Below are 21,856 nucleotides of genomic sequence, written 5' to 3'. Positions count from 1 at the left end.
CTCCCCATAGATCACAAGCCCGACTTTTTTGGGGTTAGGAGGAACAGGCAAGGTGGGAAGCTTTCCTTTCAACAGTGGATCCTGCCACTGGAAAAATTTAGTAGAATTTGAAGACCACAGTTGTAGCAAGTGTCCGGGAAGCCTTTCAGCTTGACGTTTCGGGACAGATTCCTGCTCCCCCGGGGCAAGGAACACGTGACAGCATGGCTGCTGCGAGGAAGGGAGCCTCCTGCACAGGAAAAGAAAAGCCCCCGGAGGGCTGCGCTGAGCTCACACAGGACAGTTAAGCAGGGCACTTGAGGCACAGTGGTGAGCAGAAGTCCCTCTGTCATCCCCTGGGTGGGAGGACCCTGGTGCTGGCTTGTGTGTAGTGCGTATTTACCCACTTCAAACTCCCAAAGGGCTGGGATTACAGGCTCACTGCAGAGCTCCTGGCCTTTTCCCTGGGCAGCCACTGGCAGCAGGCCTAGTGACATCCTGGGTGGATGAGGGGAGGGAGAGCGGCTGGAGGGCCAGGAGATAAGAAAGGACCATTTCTGGAAAGCATGGGCGGATCGGTCATTCAGAGAACGGCAGAATCCAGCCCTTCCAGGAACCATCCCCAGAAGCCCCTTCTGGCTCTGGAAGGGCTTTTCTAGATGGGGTGCTGCAGGGGTGAGCCTGATCCATATGTGGCTGCCAGGACTCTCCACAGTCCCCTGAGTCTGAGTCCCTGTGCATCCACAGCTTATGCATGTGGCATTCTCAGCACAGGATGCTCACACTGGTTTAGCACAGTGCACCTGTAGGCACCAGGAAGTTCTGACCCTCTCTTGGAGTGCGGCCTGAAGCCCCTCTCTGGTTGAGGAGATGGCCTCACCTTTCCCTGGGTGAGAAGGCAGCCCCTTCTCAAACTTATCGGGTGCCTCCCTGGGGACACAGGGCAGAGAGAACGGTGACCTCCTTTGGGCTCCAAGTTGGGGGGTGCAGGGCAAAGGCCAGAGAGCTCAGCCAGAGCCTAGCAGACTCCAGGCAGGCAAGGAGGAAATCGTGCCCAGTCCCACCCACTGCCTGTTTGCCTAGCTGCAGGGGAGCCTGGCAGGACCCAGGATAGGATTCCGCAGCCCTGGGGCAGCAGTGACTAGGAGGGGCCTGGCCTGGCAGGATGAAGGCTGGGTTTAAGCCTTGCTCATACACCACCTTCCTGGGTGCCTATCTAGACCTCAATTTCCCCATCTGTGCCACGAGGCTTACTCACTCATTTATTCATTGTACATTTACCTAGCGTTCAGCTAAGCACAGGGGCTTTGCCATTTTACACCCCTGGCTTTGATCCCTCCTCTGCTACTTACTTTCTGGGCAGTCGTTGGCACTTTTTTGTAATGTCTCTGAGCCTCAGTTTCCTTACCTGTAAAAAGGAGTGTGTGCCTGATAAGATTGCTGTGAAGATTAAATTGTTGTTATTATGGAATAAGGAAAGTGAGACCTGGTTACTGTCCTCAGGGAGCACTCAGTGCAAACACACTGAGAACACCAGGCACGTAAGCTTGTAGATGCACAAGAACATACATGTTCAGGTTTTACATCAAGGAAGCAGCATTTTAAGAGAGGTACATTTCTTTTTCTTTTTCTTTTTCTTTTTGTTTTTGAGACGGAGTCTTGCTGTGTTGCCCAGGCTGAAGTGCAGTGGCATGATCTGGGCTCACTGCAGCCTCTGCCTCCCAGGTTCAAGCAATTCTCCTGCCTCAGCCTCCAGAGTAGTTGGGATTACAGGCACCCACTACCTCACCCAGCTAATTTTTGTATTTTTTTTTTTTTTTTAGTAGAGACGAGGTTTCGCCATGTTGGCCAGGCTGGTCTCGAACTCCTGACGTCAGGTGATCTACCCTCTTCAGCCTCCCAAAGTGCTGGGATTACAGGTGTGAGCCACCATGCCCAGCCAAAAGAGGCAAATTTCAATGGCTAGGGTGCAGGTGGGGCAAAGAAGAAGAGGGCCTGGCTGGGCACAGTGGCTCACACCTGTAATCCCAATGCTTTGGAAGGCTGAGGTGGGTGGATCACTTCAGCTTAGGAGTTCAAGACCAGCCTGGGCAACATGGTGAAATGCTGTCTCTACAAAATACAAAAAAATTAGCTGGGCATTGGTAGCATGCACCTGTAATCCCAGTTACTTGGGAGGCTGAGGCTGGAGAATTGCTTGAGCTCGGGAAGGGCGGTTGTAGTGAGCCAAGATTATGCCACTGTGCTCCAGCCTGGGCAACAGAGTGAGACCCTGTCTCAAAAAAAAAAAAAAAAAAAAGAAAGAAAAATAAAAAAGAAAAAAAGAAGAAAAGGAGGGTTCAACTCTAGGTGCAAGGTAACCCAAGGTAAGTTAGGGGCTCATTTGTCTGTAGCCATGGTTGGTGCTCATGGCACGTGTGTAGACATTCAGATATACATGCAGCTTCTGATGTTTTGCTCTCCCTCAGTCCTTGAGATGGGGAAGACAGAGCCAGGAGTCAACTTCTTCCCCTCTTTCCTTCTCGTCCAGGTCTTAACAATCCTGCAAAAGGTCCCCAAATGCATAGCTGGAATACTGCTGAGTTCATAGAGCCAAAAAGATCTAGGTTTCAGTTCTGGCTCTTCTGCTTTCCTGAAGAAGCCATCTTCCCTCTCTGAGCCTCTGTCTCTCCATCTCTAAATTTGGGTTATTTCACAGGTGAGGCTACGCCTTTCCTGAGAGGGGTGATAATTTGTCTACAAGCACACAGTAACCCTTTTCCTGCCTCAGGACCTTTGCACAGGTTGGTCCCTGTTCCTTTTTCCTCTTTTCTTCTTTCAGGCAGACTCACTCCGTCCCCTGGGCTGGAGTGCAGTGGTGCGATCTCGGCTCACTGCAACCTCCGCCTCCTAGGTTCAAGCAATCCTCCTGTCTCAGCCTCCCGAGTAGCTGGGATTACAGGTGCATGCCAGGATGACCAGCTATTGTATTTTTAGTAGAGATGGGGTTTCACCATATTGGTCAGGCTGGTCTTGAACTCCTGACCTCAGGTGATCTGCCTGCCTCAGCCTCCCAAAGTGCTGGGATTACAGGCGTGAGCCACGCGCCCAGCAATGTGCTCTTCTTTAATTTTAACTCTGAGAAGCCCGTCCTAATTAACCCATCTAAAGTCTTCGTCCCTGGGCCAGGCACTGCGTGGCTCACACCTATAATCCCAGCACTTTGGGAGGCTGAGGTAGGCGGATCACCTGAGGTCAGGAGTTCAAGACCAGCCTGACCAATATGGTAAAACCCCATCTCTACTAAAAATACAAAAATTAGCTGGGTGTTGTGGCATGCGCCTGTAATCCCAGCTACTTGGGAGGCTGAGACAGGAGAATTGCTTGCACCAGGGAGGTGGAGGTTGCAGTAAGCTGAGACTGCACCACTGCATTCCAGCCAGGGTGACAGAGTGAGACTGTGTCTCAAAAAATAAAATAAAATAAATACAAAATAAAGTCCTCACCCCTGTTTATCCCTTCCTAGTAGCCTTGCTGCTTTTTTTTTTATAGCACTCTTTATACTTTGTAATTGGGTATTTCTTTGCATGCTTACTGTTTTAGTGTCTGTCTCTTCACTAGACCATAAGCTTTGTGAGAGCAGAAGGTATTCATGTTGATCTTGTTCATTGTCACATCTCCATCAGCTGGCACAGCACAGCGTCTGGTATGTAATAGATGTTCAATCAATATAATGTAAATTGCTTTTTTTTTTTTTAAATAGAAAAATCTATATACATGTTACAAAGCACAAAAGTTACAAAAGGATAAATCTCCCTCAAACCCATGTCCCCCCTCCCCTACACATCTATTAGCTTCACTAGAGATGAAACTTACTCTTTATAGTACAGCCTTCAGGATAGTCCCTGCATATATATATATATATTTATATTTATGCATATATATTATATATTTATGCATATATATTAGCACATACTTGTGTTTAAAAACAGAAATGGTAACAAACTATATAGCTTGCTCTTATTCCTTTAAGCTGCTTTATTTTAAAAAATATATTATTATTTTTGAGATGGGTCTCACTCTGTCGCCCAGACTGGAGTGCAGTGGCATGATCTGGGCTCACTGCAACCTCCGCCTCCTGATGCCCAGCTAATTTTTGTAGTTTTAATAGAGACAGAGTTTCACCATATTGGCCAGGCTGGTCTCAAACTCTTGACATCAGATGATCCTCCTGCCTCTGCCTCCCAAAGTGCTGAGATTACAGGTGTGAGCCACTGTGCCCAGCCAACCTCTTTTTTTTTTTTTTTTTTTTTTTTTTTAATGGGCTGTCGTTCTGTTGCTCAGGCTGGAGTGCAGTGGAGCCATCTCAACTCAATGCAACTTCTACCTCCCAGGCTCAAGCAATCCTCCCACCTCAGCCTCCCAAGTAGCAGGGGTTACAGGCACCCGCCACCACACCTGGCTAATTTTTGTGTTTTTAGTAGAGATTGGGGTTTCACCATGTTGGTCAGGAGGAGGTCAAACTCCTGACCTCAACTGATCCACCCACCTCAGCCTCCCAAAGTACTGAAATTACAGAAGCGAGCCAATGTGCCCAGCCTGCATCTTAACCATTTTTTCTTTTCTTTTTTTTTTTTTTTGAGATGGAGTCTCGCTCTGTCGCCCAGGCTAGAGTGCAGTGGCTGGACCTCAGGTCACTGCAAGCTCTGCCACCTGGGTTCACGCCATTCTCCTGCCTCAACCTCCGGAGTAGCTGGGACTACAGGCGCCCACCACCTCGCCCGGCTAGTTTTTTTTTTTTGTATTTTTTGGTAGAGACGGGGTTTCACGGTGTTAGCCAAGATGGTCTCAATCTCCTGACCTCATGATCCGCCCGTCTCAGCCTCCCAAAGTGCTGGGATTACAGGCTTGAGCCACTGTGCCTGGCCCATCTTAACCATTTTTAAGTGCACAGTTTAGTGGTATTAAATGTACTCATAAGGTTGTGCAACCATCACCACTATCCATCTTCAGAGCCCTTTCCATCTTGTAAACCTGAAACCCTACCCATTAAACAGTAACTCCCCGTTCCCCCTTCTCCCCAGCCCCAGGCAACCACCGTTCTACTTTCTATCTGTATGATTTAGACAAACCTAGGTACTTCGCAAAAGTGGAACCTTATGATATTTGTGTTTTTGTAACTGGCTTATTTCACCTAGCATAATGTTTAAAGCTTTACTTTTTAACTAAAATTCACTTTCACCAATGATGAATATAAGTGCCTACTTTTCAGCACCCTTGCTAACACCATACATCTTTCCCAATCTAATTGGTTAAAAATTATATTTGTAGAGACAGAGTCTTGCTCTGTCGCCCAGGCTGGAGGGCAGTGGCGCGATCTCGGCTCACTGCAAACTCTGCCTCCCGGGTTCACGCCATTCTCCTGCCTCAGCCTCCCTAGTAGCTGGGACTACAGGCGCCCGCCACCACACCCGGCTAATTTTTTGTATTTTTAGTAGAGACGGGGGTTTCACTGTGTTGGCCAGGATGGTCTCAATCTCCTGATCTCGTGATCCGCCCACCTCTGCTTCCCAAAGTGCTGGGATTACAAACGTGAGCCACCGCGCCTGGCTAGCAATGACTTGACTTGAAGAACTCTAAGAGACTGAAAACTTACAAGATAGGAAGTTGCCTCGGGAGTTTTTTATATATTTTATGCAATTTCTGTCATGGAGTCAGCAGGCATGTGAATAAAACCTAAAAGGGAAAAAAAATTCTATTTGTGGTTTTAAGTTATAGTTCACTGATGCCAGGCATGGTGGCTCACACCTGTAATCCCAGCACTTTGGGAGGCCAAGGTGGGTGGATCACTTGAGGTCAAGAGTTGGAGACCAGCCTGGCCAACATGATGAAACCCTGTCTCTACTAAAAATACAAATATTAGCCAGGCATGGTGATGCATGCTTGTAATCCCAGCTACATGGGAGGCTGAGGTGGGAAGATTGCTTGAACCTGGGAGGTGGAGGCTACAGTGGGCCGAGATTGTGCCACTGTTCTCCAGGCTGGGTGACAGAGTGAGACTTCATCTCAAAAGAAAAAGTTATAGTTCGCTGATTGTAAGTGCAGCCAAGCATCTCTTTATATTTTAAAATGTATTTGTGTCTGTTAACAGTTCATGTTCTTCATCTATTTTTTACTGGATTTTTTTTTTCTTTTTGTTTTTTTGAGACGGAGTCTTGCTCTGTCGCCCAGGCTGGAGTGCAGTGGCGCAATGTCAGCTCACTGAAACCTCCGCCTCCCAGGTTCAAGCAATTCTCCCGCCTCAACCTCCTGAGTAGCTGGGATTACAGGCACGTGTCACCACGCCCGGCTAATTTTTGTACGTTTAGTAGAGATGGGGTTTCACCATACTGGCCAGGCTGGTCTTGAATTCCTGACCTCGTGATCCCCCCGCCTCGGCCTCCCAAACTGCTGGGATTACAGGCGTGAGCCATTGCGCCGGGCCTGGATTTATTATAATTTTTTAAAGTAGGAACTCTACGTATTAAAGAAATTAACCTTTAATCTGTGCATTATTCAAGGTCCCAGCAGGAAACAGTTTAATTCGAGGAAGATTTAATACAGAGAATATTAAAAGGGGGGTAGGCAAGGAACAGTGGGGGCCTACTGTCTGAAGAACGCTGCAGGGGGAAAGAGCTGCCTAGAGAGGGCCGCCTCAGAGGACACATCCCCATCTCCTGTGAGAGCCTCTGTTCCATGAACCTATCTAGGAGCCAGAGGGCCAGGGAGCCTGTGGATGGATGCCCTGCAGGTCAGCTTCCCCACACGGAGCACAGGATGGAGAGGGACTCTGAAGGGGAGAACTGGAAGCCAACCGGCTTATGTTCCTTGTGTTTCTTGTATGTCTTCTGACTTGGTTATGATTCTTTGGAAGGCAGAAATGATTGATTTTTTTTTTTTCGAGACGGAGTTTCACTCTTGTTGCCCAGGCTGGAGTGCAATGGCACGATCTCGGCTTACGACAACCTTCGCCTCCCAGGTTCAAGCGATTCTTCTGCCTCAGCCTCCCTAGTAGCTGGGATTACGGGCATGAGCCACCGCGCCCAGCCCAAAACGATTGATTTTTATGTAGTGGAATCAATCTTTTCTTTTATCGCTTCTGGACTTGTGTCAAACTTAGAAAGGCTTTCTCCACTCATACTGCTTTAAAAAATCGATTTCTTTCTTTCTTTTTTTTTTTTTTTTTGGCTTCTTATGGTTTTATTTCTATTATTATTATTATTATTATTATTATTATTTGAGATGGCGTCTCGCTCTGTCACCCAGGCTGGAGTGCAGTGGCGTGTTCTTAGCTCACTGCAACCTTCTCCTCCCTGGTTCAAGCAATTCTCTTGCCTCAGCCTCCTGAATAGCTGGGATTACAGGCATGACCAGTGGCCAGGCTGATCTTGAACTCTTGACCTTGTGACCTGCCTGCCTCGGCCTCCCAAAGTGCTGGGATTACAGGGGTGAGCCACAGTGGCTGGCCATGGTTTTATTTCTAACATTTAAATCTTAGATCCATTTGAATTTATTTAGGTAGGTATCCGTTTTTTAACATTAGGTATTCCATAACAGATCATTTCCCCACTGATTTGTTACTTTTAATAAAAACTTCTGAATCAAAGAATGAATTGATGGCATTGCTGGGAATGGGTACTCACTGCTGTATCATCTACCCCACAGCATTGCACCTCATCTTAGCCCTGGGCCCTGCCTGGGGCCCATTCCCAAATCCTGCCCCACCCTCTAGTGTCCTCTGGGTCTCCCAAGTGGCAATGGCATGGGGTCTACCACAGGTGAGGTTCCTGGGGTGGCCCAGCTGAAAGTGCCAGTGGGCCGGTGAGCAGGCGTGGGCATGCATTTTGAACAGTAGTCTCGGGTGTGTCGATAAGGCAACAACAGATGTGAGTGCCAGCTCTCAGTGGGTACGTGTATACGGGCAGATGTGGCCTGGAGTGATCAGGAGGATGCCTGTGCGTGAGTTCTCCAGGTGTCAGTTCAGGTGGCTCAGCACACAGGCCAGGTATGTGTGTGTTTGTAGCCAGGCATGTGTTTACAGGTGTGCCTCTATCTCCTGTGCCCTCAGGGCCAAGGGAGCCGCTGGCTTGCGTGTCTGAGAGTCCTTCCTGCCGTGAGAATAGTGGAATCTCAAAGTCCCCAGATTAGTGCTTCCTCCAAGGTGGGGGCTGGAGTGGGTGTGTGGCTGGCTGGGTAATCGGGCAGGTTTGGGAAGCATGCTTCTACTCCTGCTGGCGGGTCATGGTTACATCTGAGGGCTGGGAGACCTGGACTGGTAACTCTACCTCCTTGGACAGTGGTAGTGGTGGCTGGGAGCTGAGGCCCTGCCCAGAGTTTTGGGGGTCCGCAGTGATAAAACAAGTAGCTGAGCACAATTGGGCAGATTTCAGCAACCATCACACACCAGACAGGCTGCGCTCTGGGCCAGTGCCTCCACCACACTCCAGGTCAGCAGGGCCCAGGGCAGGGTCAGTTTCAGCCAGACCCCCCAACTCTCCATATTTTCTAGCTGGGGAAATTGATGTCCAGAGTCTCTGGTCGGCAGCCAGCCTCGTGGGAACCCTCTGAGCTATCCTGCTAAGTGTGGATAGGCACGGTGGGAGAGCAGCTCCTCATCTCCTCCTCGCCTCCTCCCTGACCCCTGCCTCTAAGAGCCCCCATCTGATGGTGGAGCTGCTGAGACACCTGGAATGAGTGTGATTGTGCGTGAAACACAGAGAGAGGAATGCAGGGCTGTAAGGGAAGCGTAACTACACAAATGAAACTGAGCTGAGTGTTCCAAAAAATTTGAGGGGAGAGCATCCCCCAGTCCTTAACAGCATACTCTGTACTCTCCAGAGGCATTTCTAGGACCTCACCACTATCTGCAGCACAGGCGTCTTGGCCACTCTGAGCTGCGCCCTTCTCTCTCTCATGTTTTCTGGCTCAGCTGCTGGGTCCCTGATCACCGCTGGTCTGGCTCCTTTCCCTCAGCCTCTCATGTAGTTGGCCAGCATTCCTCGAGACAACTCTGGAACAGGCTACGCACCGGGGACACAGAGATGAATGAGAACAGCGCCCTGGACTCTTGGGGGGAACCCAGCTCAGCCCAGAGAGAGGGTCGGGGACTATCTTCTCTGAAAGAAGGGGCGGGGGAAGCCAGTCCAGGTGGTGAAAACAGGATGTCCCAAGGGTGACAGGCCTGGAGCGCACAGAGGCCCGCCCCTTGAGCAGCCTGGGGGTCTCCAGGCTTCCCTGGGGCAGACGTCAGGGGGGCGGTGGCCTGTCCCACTGGGAGGTGAGTTTCCTTCCGGCAGCTCCTTCTCACGCAATGGGCGGGAAGGGGTTGGGGGCCCATTGTTCCCTGGCACGCTAGCACCCCCAGCCCTCCCCAGCTTCTGGGTGGGGGGAGCAGTGGAAGGAAGTGGGCTGAGCCCAGGCCCTGGCAAGACCCCAGTGAGAGAGCGCAGGGTTTGGAGAAATGCTGGCTCACATGTGGGCCTGGTGTGTGCACAGCTGCACATGCCACACATGTGTCAGGGGTCCATCTTGCCTGGAGACCACCTTTCTCAGGATTTCTGATGTGCGTGTGCGTGTGTGTGTATGTGTGTTGCACCCTGACCTGTAACTTGGCACTTTACACACATTATCTCATTTAACCTCCCACCCAACCTGTAAGGTAAGATTATCATCCCCAGTTGTGAGATGAGAAAGTCTAGACTCAGAAAGTTTATGTCACTGGTCCAAGGTTAGTGGGTGAGCTGGGATTTTCTTCTGGATCTGTGAGTCAGCCTCCGGCCTCATCCTTTTTCCCTTTCCCAAGCCCTGTAATTATCTTAATACAGGCCTGGGGTGGAGGGGTAAGTACAGAGGTAAAGGCCTGGGGGAACCCACTGAGTATTACCTATACCGCCATGTTATCCTAAACCCAGAAAAACCCGTTGGGCTGCAGGGCCCACGGGTAGAGCGCAGGTCCCTCAACGCAGAGCAGAGTCTGCTTCCCTTATTAGTGCAGAGTGATGGGCATCGGGCAGGTTCCTTGCCCAAAAGTGCCCCCCTCCACCCCATTGCACTGCTGTACTCCAGAGGCCCCATCACAGCTGTACTCCAGAGGACTCTAGTGAGTCTGGTGTCATGTCATGGTGGAAGGGTGGGGGTGAGTCTGGTGTCATGTCATGGTGGAAGGGTGGGGGTGAGTCTGGTGTCATGTCATGGTGGAAGGGTGGGGGTGAGTCTGGTGTCATGTCATGGTGGAAGGGTGGGGGTGAGTCTGGTGTCATGTCATGGTGGAAGGGTGGGGGTGAGTCTGGTGTCATGTCATGGTGGAAGGGTGGGGGTGAGTCTGGTGTCATGTCATGGTGGAAGGGTGGGGGTGAGTCTGGTGTTATGTCATGGTGGAAGGGTGGGGGTGAGTCTGGTGTTATGTCATGGTGGAAGGGTGGGGGTGAGTCTGGTGTTATGTCATGGTGGAAGGGTGGGGGTGAGTCTGGTGTTATGTCATGGTGGAAGGGTGCAGGGTCTCAGAACTAATTTCAAGGGAGATCATTAAGGAATGGGGAGCTTGGCTCAAGGTATGGCTACCTCTGGTGGCAGTCCTCTCTCAGGGACAGGAGCCAGTGATAGGGATAAGGTAGAGGGCAAGCTCATGGACTGACACTGAATTGCATAAACTCTGGTCTAGCCAGTCTCTGCTTGGTTCCCCCACCCGGATGGTGTACTCACTACCGTTCTTTCAGACAGTCTGCACCCTCCTCAGTTTCCTTTGTCAACTGGAAAATCCTTCCTTGGGAGGCAAGTTACTTTAAGACTGAGATTTGGCTGGGTGTGGTGGCTCACACCTATAATTGCAGCACTTGGGGAGACCGAGGTGGGTGGATCACCTGAGGTCAGGAGTTTGAGACCAGCCTGGACAACATGGTAAAATCCCATACTCTAATAAAAACACAAAAATTGGCCGGGCATGGTGGCGCATGCCTGTAGTCCCAGCTACTTGGGAGGCTGAGGCAGGAGAATTGCTTGAATCCAGGAGGCAGAGGTTTCAGTGAGCCGAGATCGCACCACTGCACTCCAACCTGGGTGAGAGTGAGACTCCATCTCAAAAAAAAAAAAAAAAAAAAAAAAAGAGAAAGAGACTGAGATTTATCTGGGCAGGTGTGGGTGAGGGGGACCCCAGTGACTGAGTTCATTTGCATAGGAACTGAAGAGATCCTGGGAGGGAGGTCACCCTGAGGGAAAAAAGAGCCAGACAAGACCACCTGACCCAGTGTTCCAGCCTCCTTTAGAGCAGGGTGAGCTGGTTTGCAATAGGAGCTGTGATAGATCTTTCTCTAATTTGTTGTTAGGAGGCCCAGCCTGGGAGTCACAGGGAAGGCTGAGAGCAAGGGTGATTTTCTTTGCAGTGGGGTTGTGAGGAGGGGTGGGCAGGGCAGAAAAACAACAAATGGTGGCTCTTGTGTGTTCTGCTAGTTTTCCACTGTGCCATTGTCTTTCCTGGGACTTGTGTGCAGGGGTCTCCTGCTGAGGTAGCCTAGACCCTGTGACCCTGACCCTGTTAGCTGTGGTTATTTACCAGGGTAAACACTGCTCCAAGGGGACCCAACCACTGACTGACTGTGGCCTCTGACCTGTATGGCCTGGCTGAAAAAGACGAGCTGAGCCAATCAAACCCCTCTCTCAAGAAGCTGAACTAGCTCGGCACAGTGGCAGGAGACTGAGGCAGGAGGATGTTGCTTGAATCCCACGAGTTTGAGGCTGCAGTGAGCTATGATTTGCCACTGTACTCCAGCCTGAGTGACAGAGGAAGACCCTCATCTCTTTAAAACAACAAAAAACAAACAAAAAAGACCTGTACTAAGATACAAATGAAAGATCTGGTATCTGGTTGGTGGTAGATGCTTGACATACAGGGAACTGGGGATCTGAACTGAACAGGTGGGGAGGCCTAGAGAAGTCTTTTAATTTTCCCTACAAGGCAGAGGTGGGATTCCCAGCTCAAGGTTTTCCCCATCATTCTACCATCTTTCATTCCACCATCTTTGCCAAAAATCACCCCTCCCCGGGTGCACTGCGCTTCAAAATTTGCCAGACCCTCACTGGATTTGCCCACAGCCTTATTAAGCAAGAGGCTGGCACAGCAGGGGTCATTGCCAGTGGCCTGAACTTCAGGCTAATGGTGTTGGAGAAGACCTCACAGGAGGCTGGGATCGAGGCCTGTGAGGGGTGGGACTTGCCCAAGGTCACCCACACTTGGAACCTGAGTGCAGGTCTCCTAGCCCTGTGGCCAAGAGCTTTCTAACTCTCCATGCCGTTCCTTGATCGTGTGTTTCCAGGCTGTCCTGTTCCAGTCCCACAATTGTGACTCAGGGAGAGACACAGGTAGGGAAGAGACCCTGGAGGTGGTATAGAGCAAATGGTGCAGTCCTGAGTCCCTCCACCACGCATGCCCTCCTCGTGCTTCCTGAGCCTCAGGCTTCCCATCTCTAAAGTGGGTATAACAGTGCCCATCTCCTGTGGTTGTTGTGAGAACAGCCTGAGATGATGCGTGTCCAGGGCCTGCCGGGAAGAGATAGAACAGGCTGGTCCCACCTGCCTCCTGCCTGCTGTGGGAGGCAGGAATGGCAAGCAGCAGGGTGAAGTCTCCAATTCCTCCTCCCTTGGCTCTGGCCAGAGGGGAGCTCTAGGCCAACCAGTTAAAGATTGGCCAGGTGTGCGTGAGAAGCTCAAGCCATCTCCAGACCACAGTGAGCCAGATGGGGCAGTGGCCGTATGGTTACCATGGAGCCACCTCAGATCTGTCCTGAAATTACCTCAGGGATCTGGGCCCTGCTGAATCTTAGGTTGGCAAAGTATGAAAATACCTGCTTGTGGCTTGCTGGGAGATTTTGTGTGTGTGTGTGTGTGAGACAAAGTTTCGCTCTTATCACCCAGGCTGGAGTACAATGGCGCGATCTCGGCTCACTGCAAACTCTGCCTCTGGTGTTCAAGCCTCAGTCTCCTCCTGCCTCAAGCCTCTCCTGCCTCAGCCTTCAGAATAACCGGGAATACAGGCACCCGCCACCATGCCGGGCTAATTTTTGTGTTTTTAGTAGAGATGGGGGTTTCACCATGTTGGCCAGGCTGGTCTTGAACTCCTGACCTCAGGTGATCCACCCACCTTAGGCTCCCAAAGTGCTGGGATTACAGGTGTGAGCCACTGTGCTCAGCCTGCTGAGAGTCTTTATATGTGACATCAGTGAGCTTGCCAGCAGTCTGAGGGCTCTGGAGGGTACGGCCACGTCCCCCGCAGACTGCAGGTCCCAGGGCCAGGCCATGTTTTCTGTCTCTGACCGGGCCAACTTGTCCTTTCCTGAGGTTCTCAGGGCTGGGCTGCCTGTGATGGAACCATGTTCCTTTCAGTTTAGGGATCTCAGAGAAGGGCTCTGCCTCCCTGCTCAGATTGGACCCTCAGGGCAGGGCCATCTGTGTGGGCTCTCCCAGGACAAGGCTATGTTTCCTCTCTCAGATAAGGGGTCTTAGAACAGAGTTTTTTGCTGAGACTCCAAGGGCTGGGCTGCGTCTCCCTCCTCAGATGGGACTCTCAGAGCAGCATAATTTTCTCCTCAGACTGCAGCCCTCAGGCAGGGCTTTGTCTACTCTCCCAATCTGTGATGTCTAGGGCAGGGTCATGCCCTGCTCAGCCTTGGATCCCTGGACAGGACTCTGTCTTCCCCTTCAGACCAGGGCTCCCTAGCTCTCCTGAGGATGCTGTGCCTTCCTGAGTCTGAGAGATGAACTGGGCCTTCTCTCAGATGGAGGTTTCTTGAGGAGTTTGCTTTGGGTTATAGGACAGGCATGGACACAGACCAAGCTCAAGTGAGGTACTTTCTCCCTCCGGGATTTTAGCATAGACTCCAGTTGATTTTTCTTCTTCTTCTTCTCCTTCTCCTTCTCCTTCTCCTTCTCCTTCTCCTTCTCCTTCTTTTTTCCCCAGTGATTGGGTCTTGCTATGTTGCCCAGGCTGATCCCAAACTCCTGGGTTCAAGTGATCCTCCCACCTTGGCCTCCCAAAGTGCTGGGATTATAGGTGTGAGTCACTGAACCTAATGATTTTACTTCTCAAATGTACTATTTTCTTCAAACTCACACAGTCATTATTATTTTCAGAATGTTGAGGCAAAAATACCACTGGATGAACTCTTTATTTGTTTTTTGAGGTGGAATCTTACTCTTGTCACCCAGGCTGGAGTGCAATGGCGTGATCTCTGCTCACTGCAACCTCTGCCTCCCGGGTTCAAGAAATTCTCGTGCCTCAGCCTCCCAAGTAACTGGGATTACAGTCGCCTGCCACCACACCTAGTTAATTTTTGTATTTTTAGTAGAGGTGGGGTTTTGCCACGTTGGCCAGGCTGGTTTTGAACTCCTGGCCTCAGGTGATCCTCCCACCTTGGCCTCCCAAAGTTATGGGATTTCAGGTGTGAGCCACCATGTCCAGTCTCAGATCTTCATTTCTAAAGAGTTCATCCAGGCTGGGCACAGGATGAACCCGGGAGGCGGAGGTTGCAGTGAGCTGAGATTGTGCCACTGTACTCCAGCTTGGGTGACAGAGCGAGACAACATCTCAAAAAAAAAAAAAAAAAAAAGACAGAAAGAAATGAAGATCTGGTTCATTATTATTCCACCGTAGAGAATAATAATTTGTAGGACAGATACAGCTGAGCTTTGATTAATAATAAAGACAGCAAAAATGAACTAAAGGAACTTTTTGGCATATATTAGACAGCAGCTCCTGTTGGTCAAGGATGGCATTGCAGCCAAGCTCTATTAGTCTTTGTGAAAAAGTGGTAGCAATTAAGGTCCAGCAGGCATGTGCATGGTGACATAAAGAGGGCTCCTTGGAAAAGGGTGCTAGGAGGGTCAAAGCCCTATAAACTCACTCCTAGGACTACGACACCCTGGAGTTGGTCACCATTTGAACTACCTTCTTACTAAATTTTCAACTTGAATTACTAGTGGATATTTCTTCTGCAGAGCACATCTCTAATACAGTTATAAAAAAGACAATGGGAAAAGAGGGTTTGCTTTGTAGAGATTCATTCCACTGCCCGTGTGGCTGGGTAGTCTATTCCAGACAACAGGGTGTCTAAGTCAATTTTCTGTTGCTATAACTGAATACTACAGAATGGATAATTTATAAAGTACAGAGGTTTATTTGGCTTATGGTTCTGAAGGCTGGGAAATCCAAGGTTGGGGGGCCACATCTGGTGAGGGACTTCTTGCTGCTGGTGACTCTCTTCAGAGTCCTAAGGTAACTCAAGGCATCACATGGTGAAGGGCTCACAAGAGACCCACTCTCATGATAACTAACCCACTCCTTTGATAACCTGTTAATCCCTTAATCCATGAATGGATTAGCTCATTCATGAGGACAGAGCCCTATGACCCAATCACCTCCTGAAGGTCCCATCTCTCAACACTAATGCACTGGGGACCAAGTTTCCAACATGTGAACTTTTGGGGACACATTCAAACCATAGCACAGGGGGTCATGATAGATGGGTGGGCACAGCCATTCTTTTCTGTGTCATTTCCCTTCTACCTCATTCTTGGACTCTGAGTATTCCACCATCATTTTTTTTCCCTTTATCTCCCACACCTAGGAGGTACCCTGGAGTTGCTCTATAGCCAGGTGTTCCCTCCAAGAATACAGCTGTGTCTTCAGAAACTAAGGGGACTGGCTGGGTGTGGTGGCTCATGCCTATAATCCCAGCACTTTGGGAGGCTGAGGCGGGTGGATCACCTGAGGTCAGGAGTTCGAGACCAGCCTGGCCAACATGGTGAAACCGTGTCTCTACTAAAAATACAAAAATTAGCTGGGCATGGTGGTGGGTGCCTGTAATCCCAGCTACTTGGGAAGCTGAAGCAGGAGAATCTCTTGAACCTGGTAGGTAGGCAGAGGTTGCAGTGGGCCAAGATTGCGCCATTGCACTCCAGCCTGGGAGAAAAGAGCGAAACTCTGTCTACAAAAGAGAAAAAGAAAAAGAAAAGGAAACTAAGGAGACTGAGGAGGAGGCAGACAGACAGTCAGTTCAGATGTGTGTGGGTGGTGAGGGGAGATGCCCAAATCTCAGCGTCTACAAGCTCTGTCTTCCTGTCTCTATTTTTCAGTGGGGAGGGGCCTGGCTCATACATAGGAGATAAAACACAATGAACAGCCCTCTCATTTTGTAAAGAACACAGCAGATTCATAGTGCACTTATAACCCAGGGCTCTTATGAGAGCAACTAATCCAAGTCTGCCTCATTTTGTAGGAGCAAGCACTGGGGGTGAAATTAGCAAGCAGCAGAGTAGAAATAGGGGCTCTGTCTATGGGTGTACACAATGCACCCAGCCCTGGCTGGGTGCAGAGTAAGGGGAAGGCTTGCACTTAAAAAAACAATTAATAGGAGCCTTTTTTTTTTTAGACGGAGTCTCACTCTGTTGCCCAGGCTGGAGTGCAACGGTGTGGTCTCAGCTCACTGCAACCTCTGCCTACTGGGTTCAAGCAATTCTCCTGCCTCAGCCTCCCGAGTAGCTGGGACTACAGGCATGTGCCCCCACACCCGGCTAATTTTTGTATTTTTAGTAGAGACAGGGTTTCACTATGTTGGCCAGGCTGGTCTCAAACTCCTGACCTCATGATCTGCCTGCCTCGGCCTCTCAAAGGAGTTTTTTAAAAAGGAGTTTTAGCAGCCGGGAGTGGTGGCTAACACCTGTAATCCCAGCACTTTGGGAGGCCGAGGCAGATGGATCACCTGAGGCCGGGAGTTCAAGACTAGCCTGGCCAACATGGTGAAACCCCGTTTCTACTAAAAATACAAAAATTAGCCGGGCGTGGTGGCACATGCCTGTAATCCCAGCTACTAGGGGAGCTGAGGCAGGGGGATCACTTGAACCTGGGAGGCGGAGGTTGCAGTGAGCTGAGATCGTACTACTGTACTCCAGCCTGGGCAATAGAGTGAAAAACTGTCTCAAAAAAAAAAAAAGAGTTTTAGGGTACAGAAAAATTAGTGGAAAGTACGGAGAGTTCCCATATACCCAGTTCCTCCTATTATGAATATCTTGCATTAGAGGGTATATATGTTACAATTGACAAACCAATATTGATAGATTTTTAATTAAGACCCATAGTTTACATAATTTACATTAGGATTCACTCTTTTTTTTTTTTTTTTTTTTCTGAGATGGAGTCTTGCTCCGTCACCAGGCTAGAGTGCAGTGGCGCAATCTCGGCTCACTGCAACCTCTGCCTCCCAGATTCAAGCAATTTTCTGCCTCAGCTTCCTGAGTAGCTGGGATTACAGGCACCTGCCACCACACCCAGCTAATTTTTTGTATTTTTAGTAGAGATGGGGTTTCACCATATTGGCCAAGCTGGTCTTGAACTCCTGACCTTGTGATCCACCCACCTCGGTCTCCCAAAGTGCTGGGATTACAGGCGTGAGCCACTGGCCCCGGGCTTTTTTTTTTTTTTTTTTTTTTTTTTTGAGACAGAGTCTCCCTCTGTTGCCCAGGCTGGAGTGGAGTGGCGCAATCTCAGCTCACTGCAACCTCCGCCTCCTGGGTTTGTTTGATTCTCCTGCCTTAGGCTCCCGAGTAGCTGGGATTACAGGTGTGCACCACCACTCCTGACTAATTTTTGTATTTTTAGTAGAGATGAGGTTTCACCATGTTGGCCAGGCTGGTCTCGAACTCCTGACCTCAAGTGATCCACCCACCTTGGCCTCCCAAAGGGCCAGGATTACAGGCATGAGCCACTGTGCCCGGCCAGGATTTGCTCTTAAAAATTTTTTTGGCTTGGCACAGTGGCTCATGCCTGTAATTCCAGCACTTTGGGAGGCTGAAGCAGGTGGATTGCTTGAGATCAGGAGTTCGAGACCAGTCTGGGCAACATGGCAAAACCCCATCTCTACAAAAATCAGAAAAATCAGCCAAGCATGGTGGCCTGCATATGTTGTCCCAAGGTGGGAGAATCCACTGAGCCTGGGAGGTTGAGGCTGCAGTGAGCCAAGATGGTGCCACTGCACTCCAGCCTGGGCGATAGAGCAAGACCCTGTCTCAAAAAATATGTGTGTGTGTGTGTGTGTGTGTGTGTGTGTGTGTGTGTGTATATATATGTGTGTGTGTGTGTGTGTGTGTGTGTGTGTGTGTGTGTGTATATTTGAGACGGAGTTTTGCCCTTGTTGCCCAGGCTGGAGTGTAATGGCGTGATCTCGGCTCACCTCAACCTCCGCCTCCCAGGTTCAAGCGATTCTCCTGCCTCAGCCTTCCGAGTAGCTAGGATGACAGGCATGTGCCACCATGCCCAGCTAGTTTTGTATTTTTAGTAGAGATGGGGTTTCTCCATGTTGGTCAGGCTGGTCTCAAGCTCCCGACCTCAGGTGATCCGCCCTCCTCGGCCTCCCAAAGTGCTGGGATTACAGGCATGAGCCACCTCACCCGGCCTATATTTTTTTAAATTTAATTTTAATTTTTATTTTTTGAGACGGAGTCTTATTGTGTCTCCCAGACTGGAGTGCAGTGGCACGATCTTGGCTCACTGCAACCTCCACCTCCCGGATTCAAGCAATTCTCCTGCCTCAGCCTCTGGAGTAGCTGGGGTTACAGGTAACTGCCACCACACCCAGCTGACTTTTGCGTTTTTCTGGTAGAGACAGGGTTTCACCATGTTGGCCAGGCTGGTCTCGGACTCCTGACCTCAGGTGATCTGCCTGCCTCGGACTCCCAAAGTGCTGGGATTACAGGTGTGAGTCACCATGCCCAGCTTATATTTTTAATTTTTATGGGTACATAGTAGGTGAATATATTTATGGGGCATATGAGAGATTTTAATGCAGCAATACAATGTGTAATAATCACAGTAGGGTAAATCGGGTGTCCATCACCTCAAGCATTAATTTTTTCCTTGTGTTACAAACATTCCAATTGTACTCCCTCAGTTATCCCAAAATGTGCTGCAAATCATTGCTGACTGTAGTCATTCCGTTGTGCTATCAAATACTAGAGCTTATTCATTGTATCTAACTGTATTTTTGTATCCACGAAGGTTCACTCTTGGTGTTGTACATTCTATGGTTTTTGACAAATGTGTAATGACATTTATCCATCATTACAGTATCATAGAGAGAAATTTCACTGCCCTAAACTCTTTGCTTCTCTTTTTTTTTTTAAGATGGAATCTCGCTCTTGTTGCCCAGGCTGGAATGCAATGGCACAATCTCAGCTCACTGCAACCTCTGCCTCCTAGGTTCAAGTGATTCTCCTGCCTCAGCCTCCGAAGTAGCTGGGATTATAGTCATGTGCCACCACGCCCGGCTAATTTTGTATTTTCAGTAGAGACAGGGTTTCTCTATGTTGGCCAGGCTGGTCTTGAACTCCTGACCTCAGGTGATTCGCCTGCCTTGGCCTCCCAAGGTGCTGGGATTACAGGTGTGAGCCACTGCGCCCGGCCCTCTGTGCTCCTTTTATTCATCCCTCACTCCCATGTCCTGAACTCCTGGCAACCTCTGATCTTTTTACTGTTTTTATAGTTTTACCTGTTTCAGAATGGCCTAAAGTTGGAATCATAAAGCATGTAGCCTTTTCAGATTGGCTTCTTTCACTTAGCAACATGCGTTTAAAGTTCTTCCATGTCTTTTTGTGACTTTGATAGCTCATCTTTTTTTTTTTTTTCTTTTAAGATGGAGACTTCCTCTGTCACCCAGGCTGGAGTGCAGTGGTATGATCTCAGCTCACCGCAACCTCTGGCTCCCAGATTCAAGCAATTCTCCTGCCTCTGCCTCCCGAGTAGCTGGGAATACAGGTGTGTGCCATCACATCTGGCTGATTTTTTTTTTGAGACAGAGTTTCACTCTGTTGCCCAGGCTGGAGTACAATGTCGTGATCTTGGCTCACCTCAACCTCTGCCTCCCGGATTCTCCTGCCTCCGCTTCCCGAGTAGGCGGGATTATAGGCATGTGCCACTATGCCCAGCTAATTTTTGTATTTTTAGTAGAGTCGGCGTTTCACCATGTTGGCCAAGCTGGTCTCGAACTTCTGACCTCAGATGATCTGCCCGCCTCGGCCTCCCAAAGTGCTGGGATTATAGGCATGAGCCACCACGCCGGGCCCGCACCCGGCTAATTTTTGTATTTTTAGTAGAGACAGGGTTTCACTATGTTGGCTGGGCTGTTCTCAAACTCTTGACCTTATGTGATCCACCCGCCTTGGCCTCCCAAAGTGCTGGGATTATAGGCGTGAGCCACTGCACCCAGCCAGCTCATCTCTTTTTATCACACACAATTTATTGTATTTTCTGTGGCTAGGCATGGTGACCTTTTTAAAAATTTTTGGTTAAAATATACATAAAATTTATCATTTACCCATTTCTTTTTTTGAAACACAGTCTCACTCCATTGCCCAGGCTGGAGTGCAGTGGTGCAATCACAGTTCACTGCAGCCTCAAATTCCCAGGCTAAGGTGATTCTTCTGCCTCAGCCTCTGGAGTAGCTGGGACCACAGGTGTGCACCACCATATCTGCCTATTTTTTTGTATTTTTTGTAGACATGGGGGTCTTGCCATGCAGCTCAGGCTGGTCTCAAACTCCTGGGATCAAGCGATTTTCCTGCTGAGATTGCAAGTGTGAGCCATGGTAACCAAGTAGTAACTCTATGTTTAAATTTTAAGGCCCTGTCAAAGCATTCTCCACAGTGGCTGCACTGTTTTACACTCCCATCAGCAATGCACAAGGGTTACAATTTCTCTAAATCCACACCAACACTTACTAGTTTTTTCTTTTTAATAGCCATCTTAATTGGTATGAGGTAGTATCTCATTGTGGTTTTGATTTACACTTCTTTTCTTTTTTTGAGATGGAGTCTCGCTCTGTTGCCCAGAATGAAGTGCAGTGGCACAATCTTGGCTCACTGCAACTTCTGCGCCTCTGGTTCAAGTGATTTTCCTGCCTCAGCCTCCCGAATAGCTGGGACTACAGGTGCACGCCGCCATGCCAAGCTAATTTTAGTATTTTTAGTAGAGATGGGGCTTCACTACGTTGGCCAGGCTGGTTTCTAACTCCTGACCTTAAGTGATCCGTCTGCCTCAGCCTTCCAAAATGCTGGGATTAAAGTATAAGCCACCGTGCCCAGCCTGATTTACACTTCCCTAATGATGCTGAACATCTTTTCATATGCTTGTTGATGATAGTGTGTGTGTATATATATACTCTTTTTTTTTTTTTTCCAGGAACAAAGTCTCATTTTTGCCCAGGCTGGAGTGCCGTGGTATGATCACAGCTCATTGCAGCCTCCAACTCCTGGGCTCAAGCCATCCTCCCACCTCAGCCTCCCTAGTAACTGGGACTACAGGTAAGCACTGCCATGCCCGGACTGTGTATTTTCTTTTGTAAAAATTTCAAATTAAATTTTTGTGGGTACATAGTAGGTATATATATTTACGAGGTATCTGGGATATCTTGATACAGGGATACAATCAATATATCTTCTTTACATAAACATCTATTCAAGTCCTTTGCCCATTTTTTAATTGAGTTGCTTTTTTGTGGTTGAGTTGTAGGAGATTTTTATATATATTATATAAATATATATATGTATATATTTATTTATTTATTTGAGATGGAGTTTCACTCTTGTCGCCCAGGCTGGAGTGCAATGGCGTGATCATGGCTCACTGCACTCTCTGCCCCCGGGTTCAAGTGCTTTTCCTGTCTCAGCCTCCTGAGTAGCTGGGATTACAGGTACCCGCCACCATGCCTGACTAATTTTTGTATTTTTAGTAGAGACAGGATTTCACCATGTTGGCCAGGCTGGTCTCAAACTCCTGACCTCAGATGATTCACCCGCCTTGGCCTCCCAAAGTGCTGGAATT

At 49.1% G+C, this 21,856-nt stretch overlaps 1 long non-coding RNA gene across 1 annotated transcript; it reads left to right on the top strand.

The window, feature by feature from the left end:
* The first annotated feature begins 195 nt into the window (after positions 1 to 195).
* On the top strand, positions 196 to 21,336 carry LOC144329993 (uncharacterized). The gene is made up of 3 exons (XR_013395773.1): positions 196 to 309; positions 19,671 to 19,792; positions 21,215 to 21,336. It is a non-coding gene; the product is annotated as an uncharacterized LOC144329993 (long non-coding RNA).
* The last annotated feature ends 520 nt before the right edge of the window (positions 21,337 to 21,856 follow it).

This window comes from Macaca mulatta, chromosome 7, assembly GCF_049350105.2.
Source record: "Macaca mulatta isolate MMU2019108-1 chromosome 7, T2T-MMU8v2.0, whole genome shotgun sequence".
In the NCBI taxonomy this organism is placed as follows: Eukaryota; Metazoa; Chordata; class Mammalia; order Primates; family Cercopithecidae; genus Macaca; species Macaca mulatta.
This window is presented reverse-complemented; position numbering and strand designations above follow the sequence as displayed.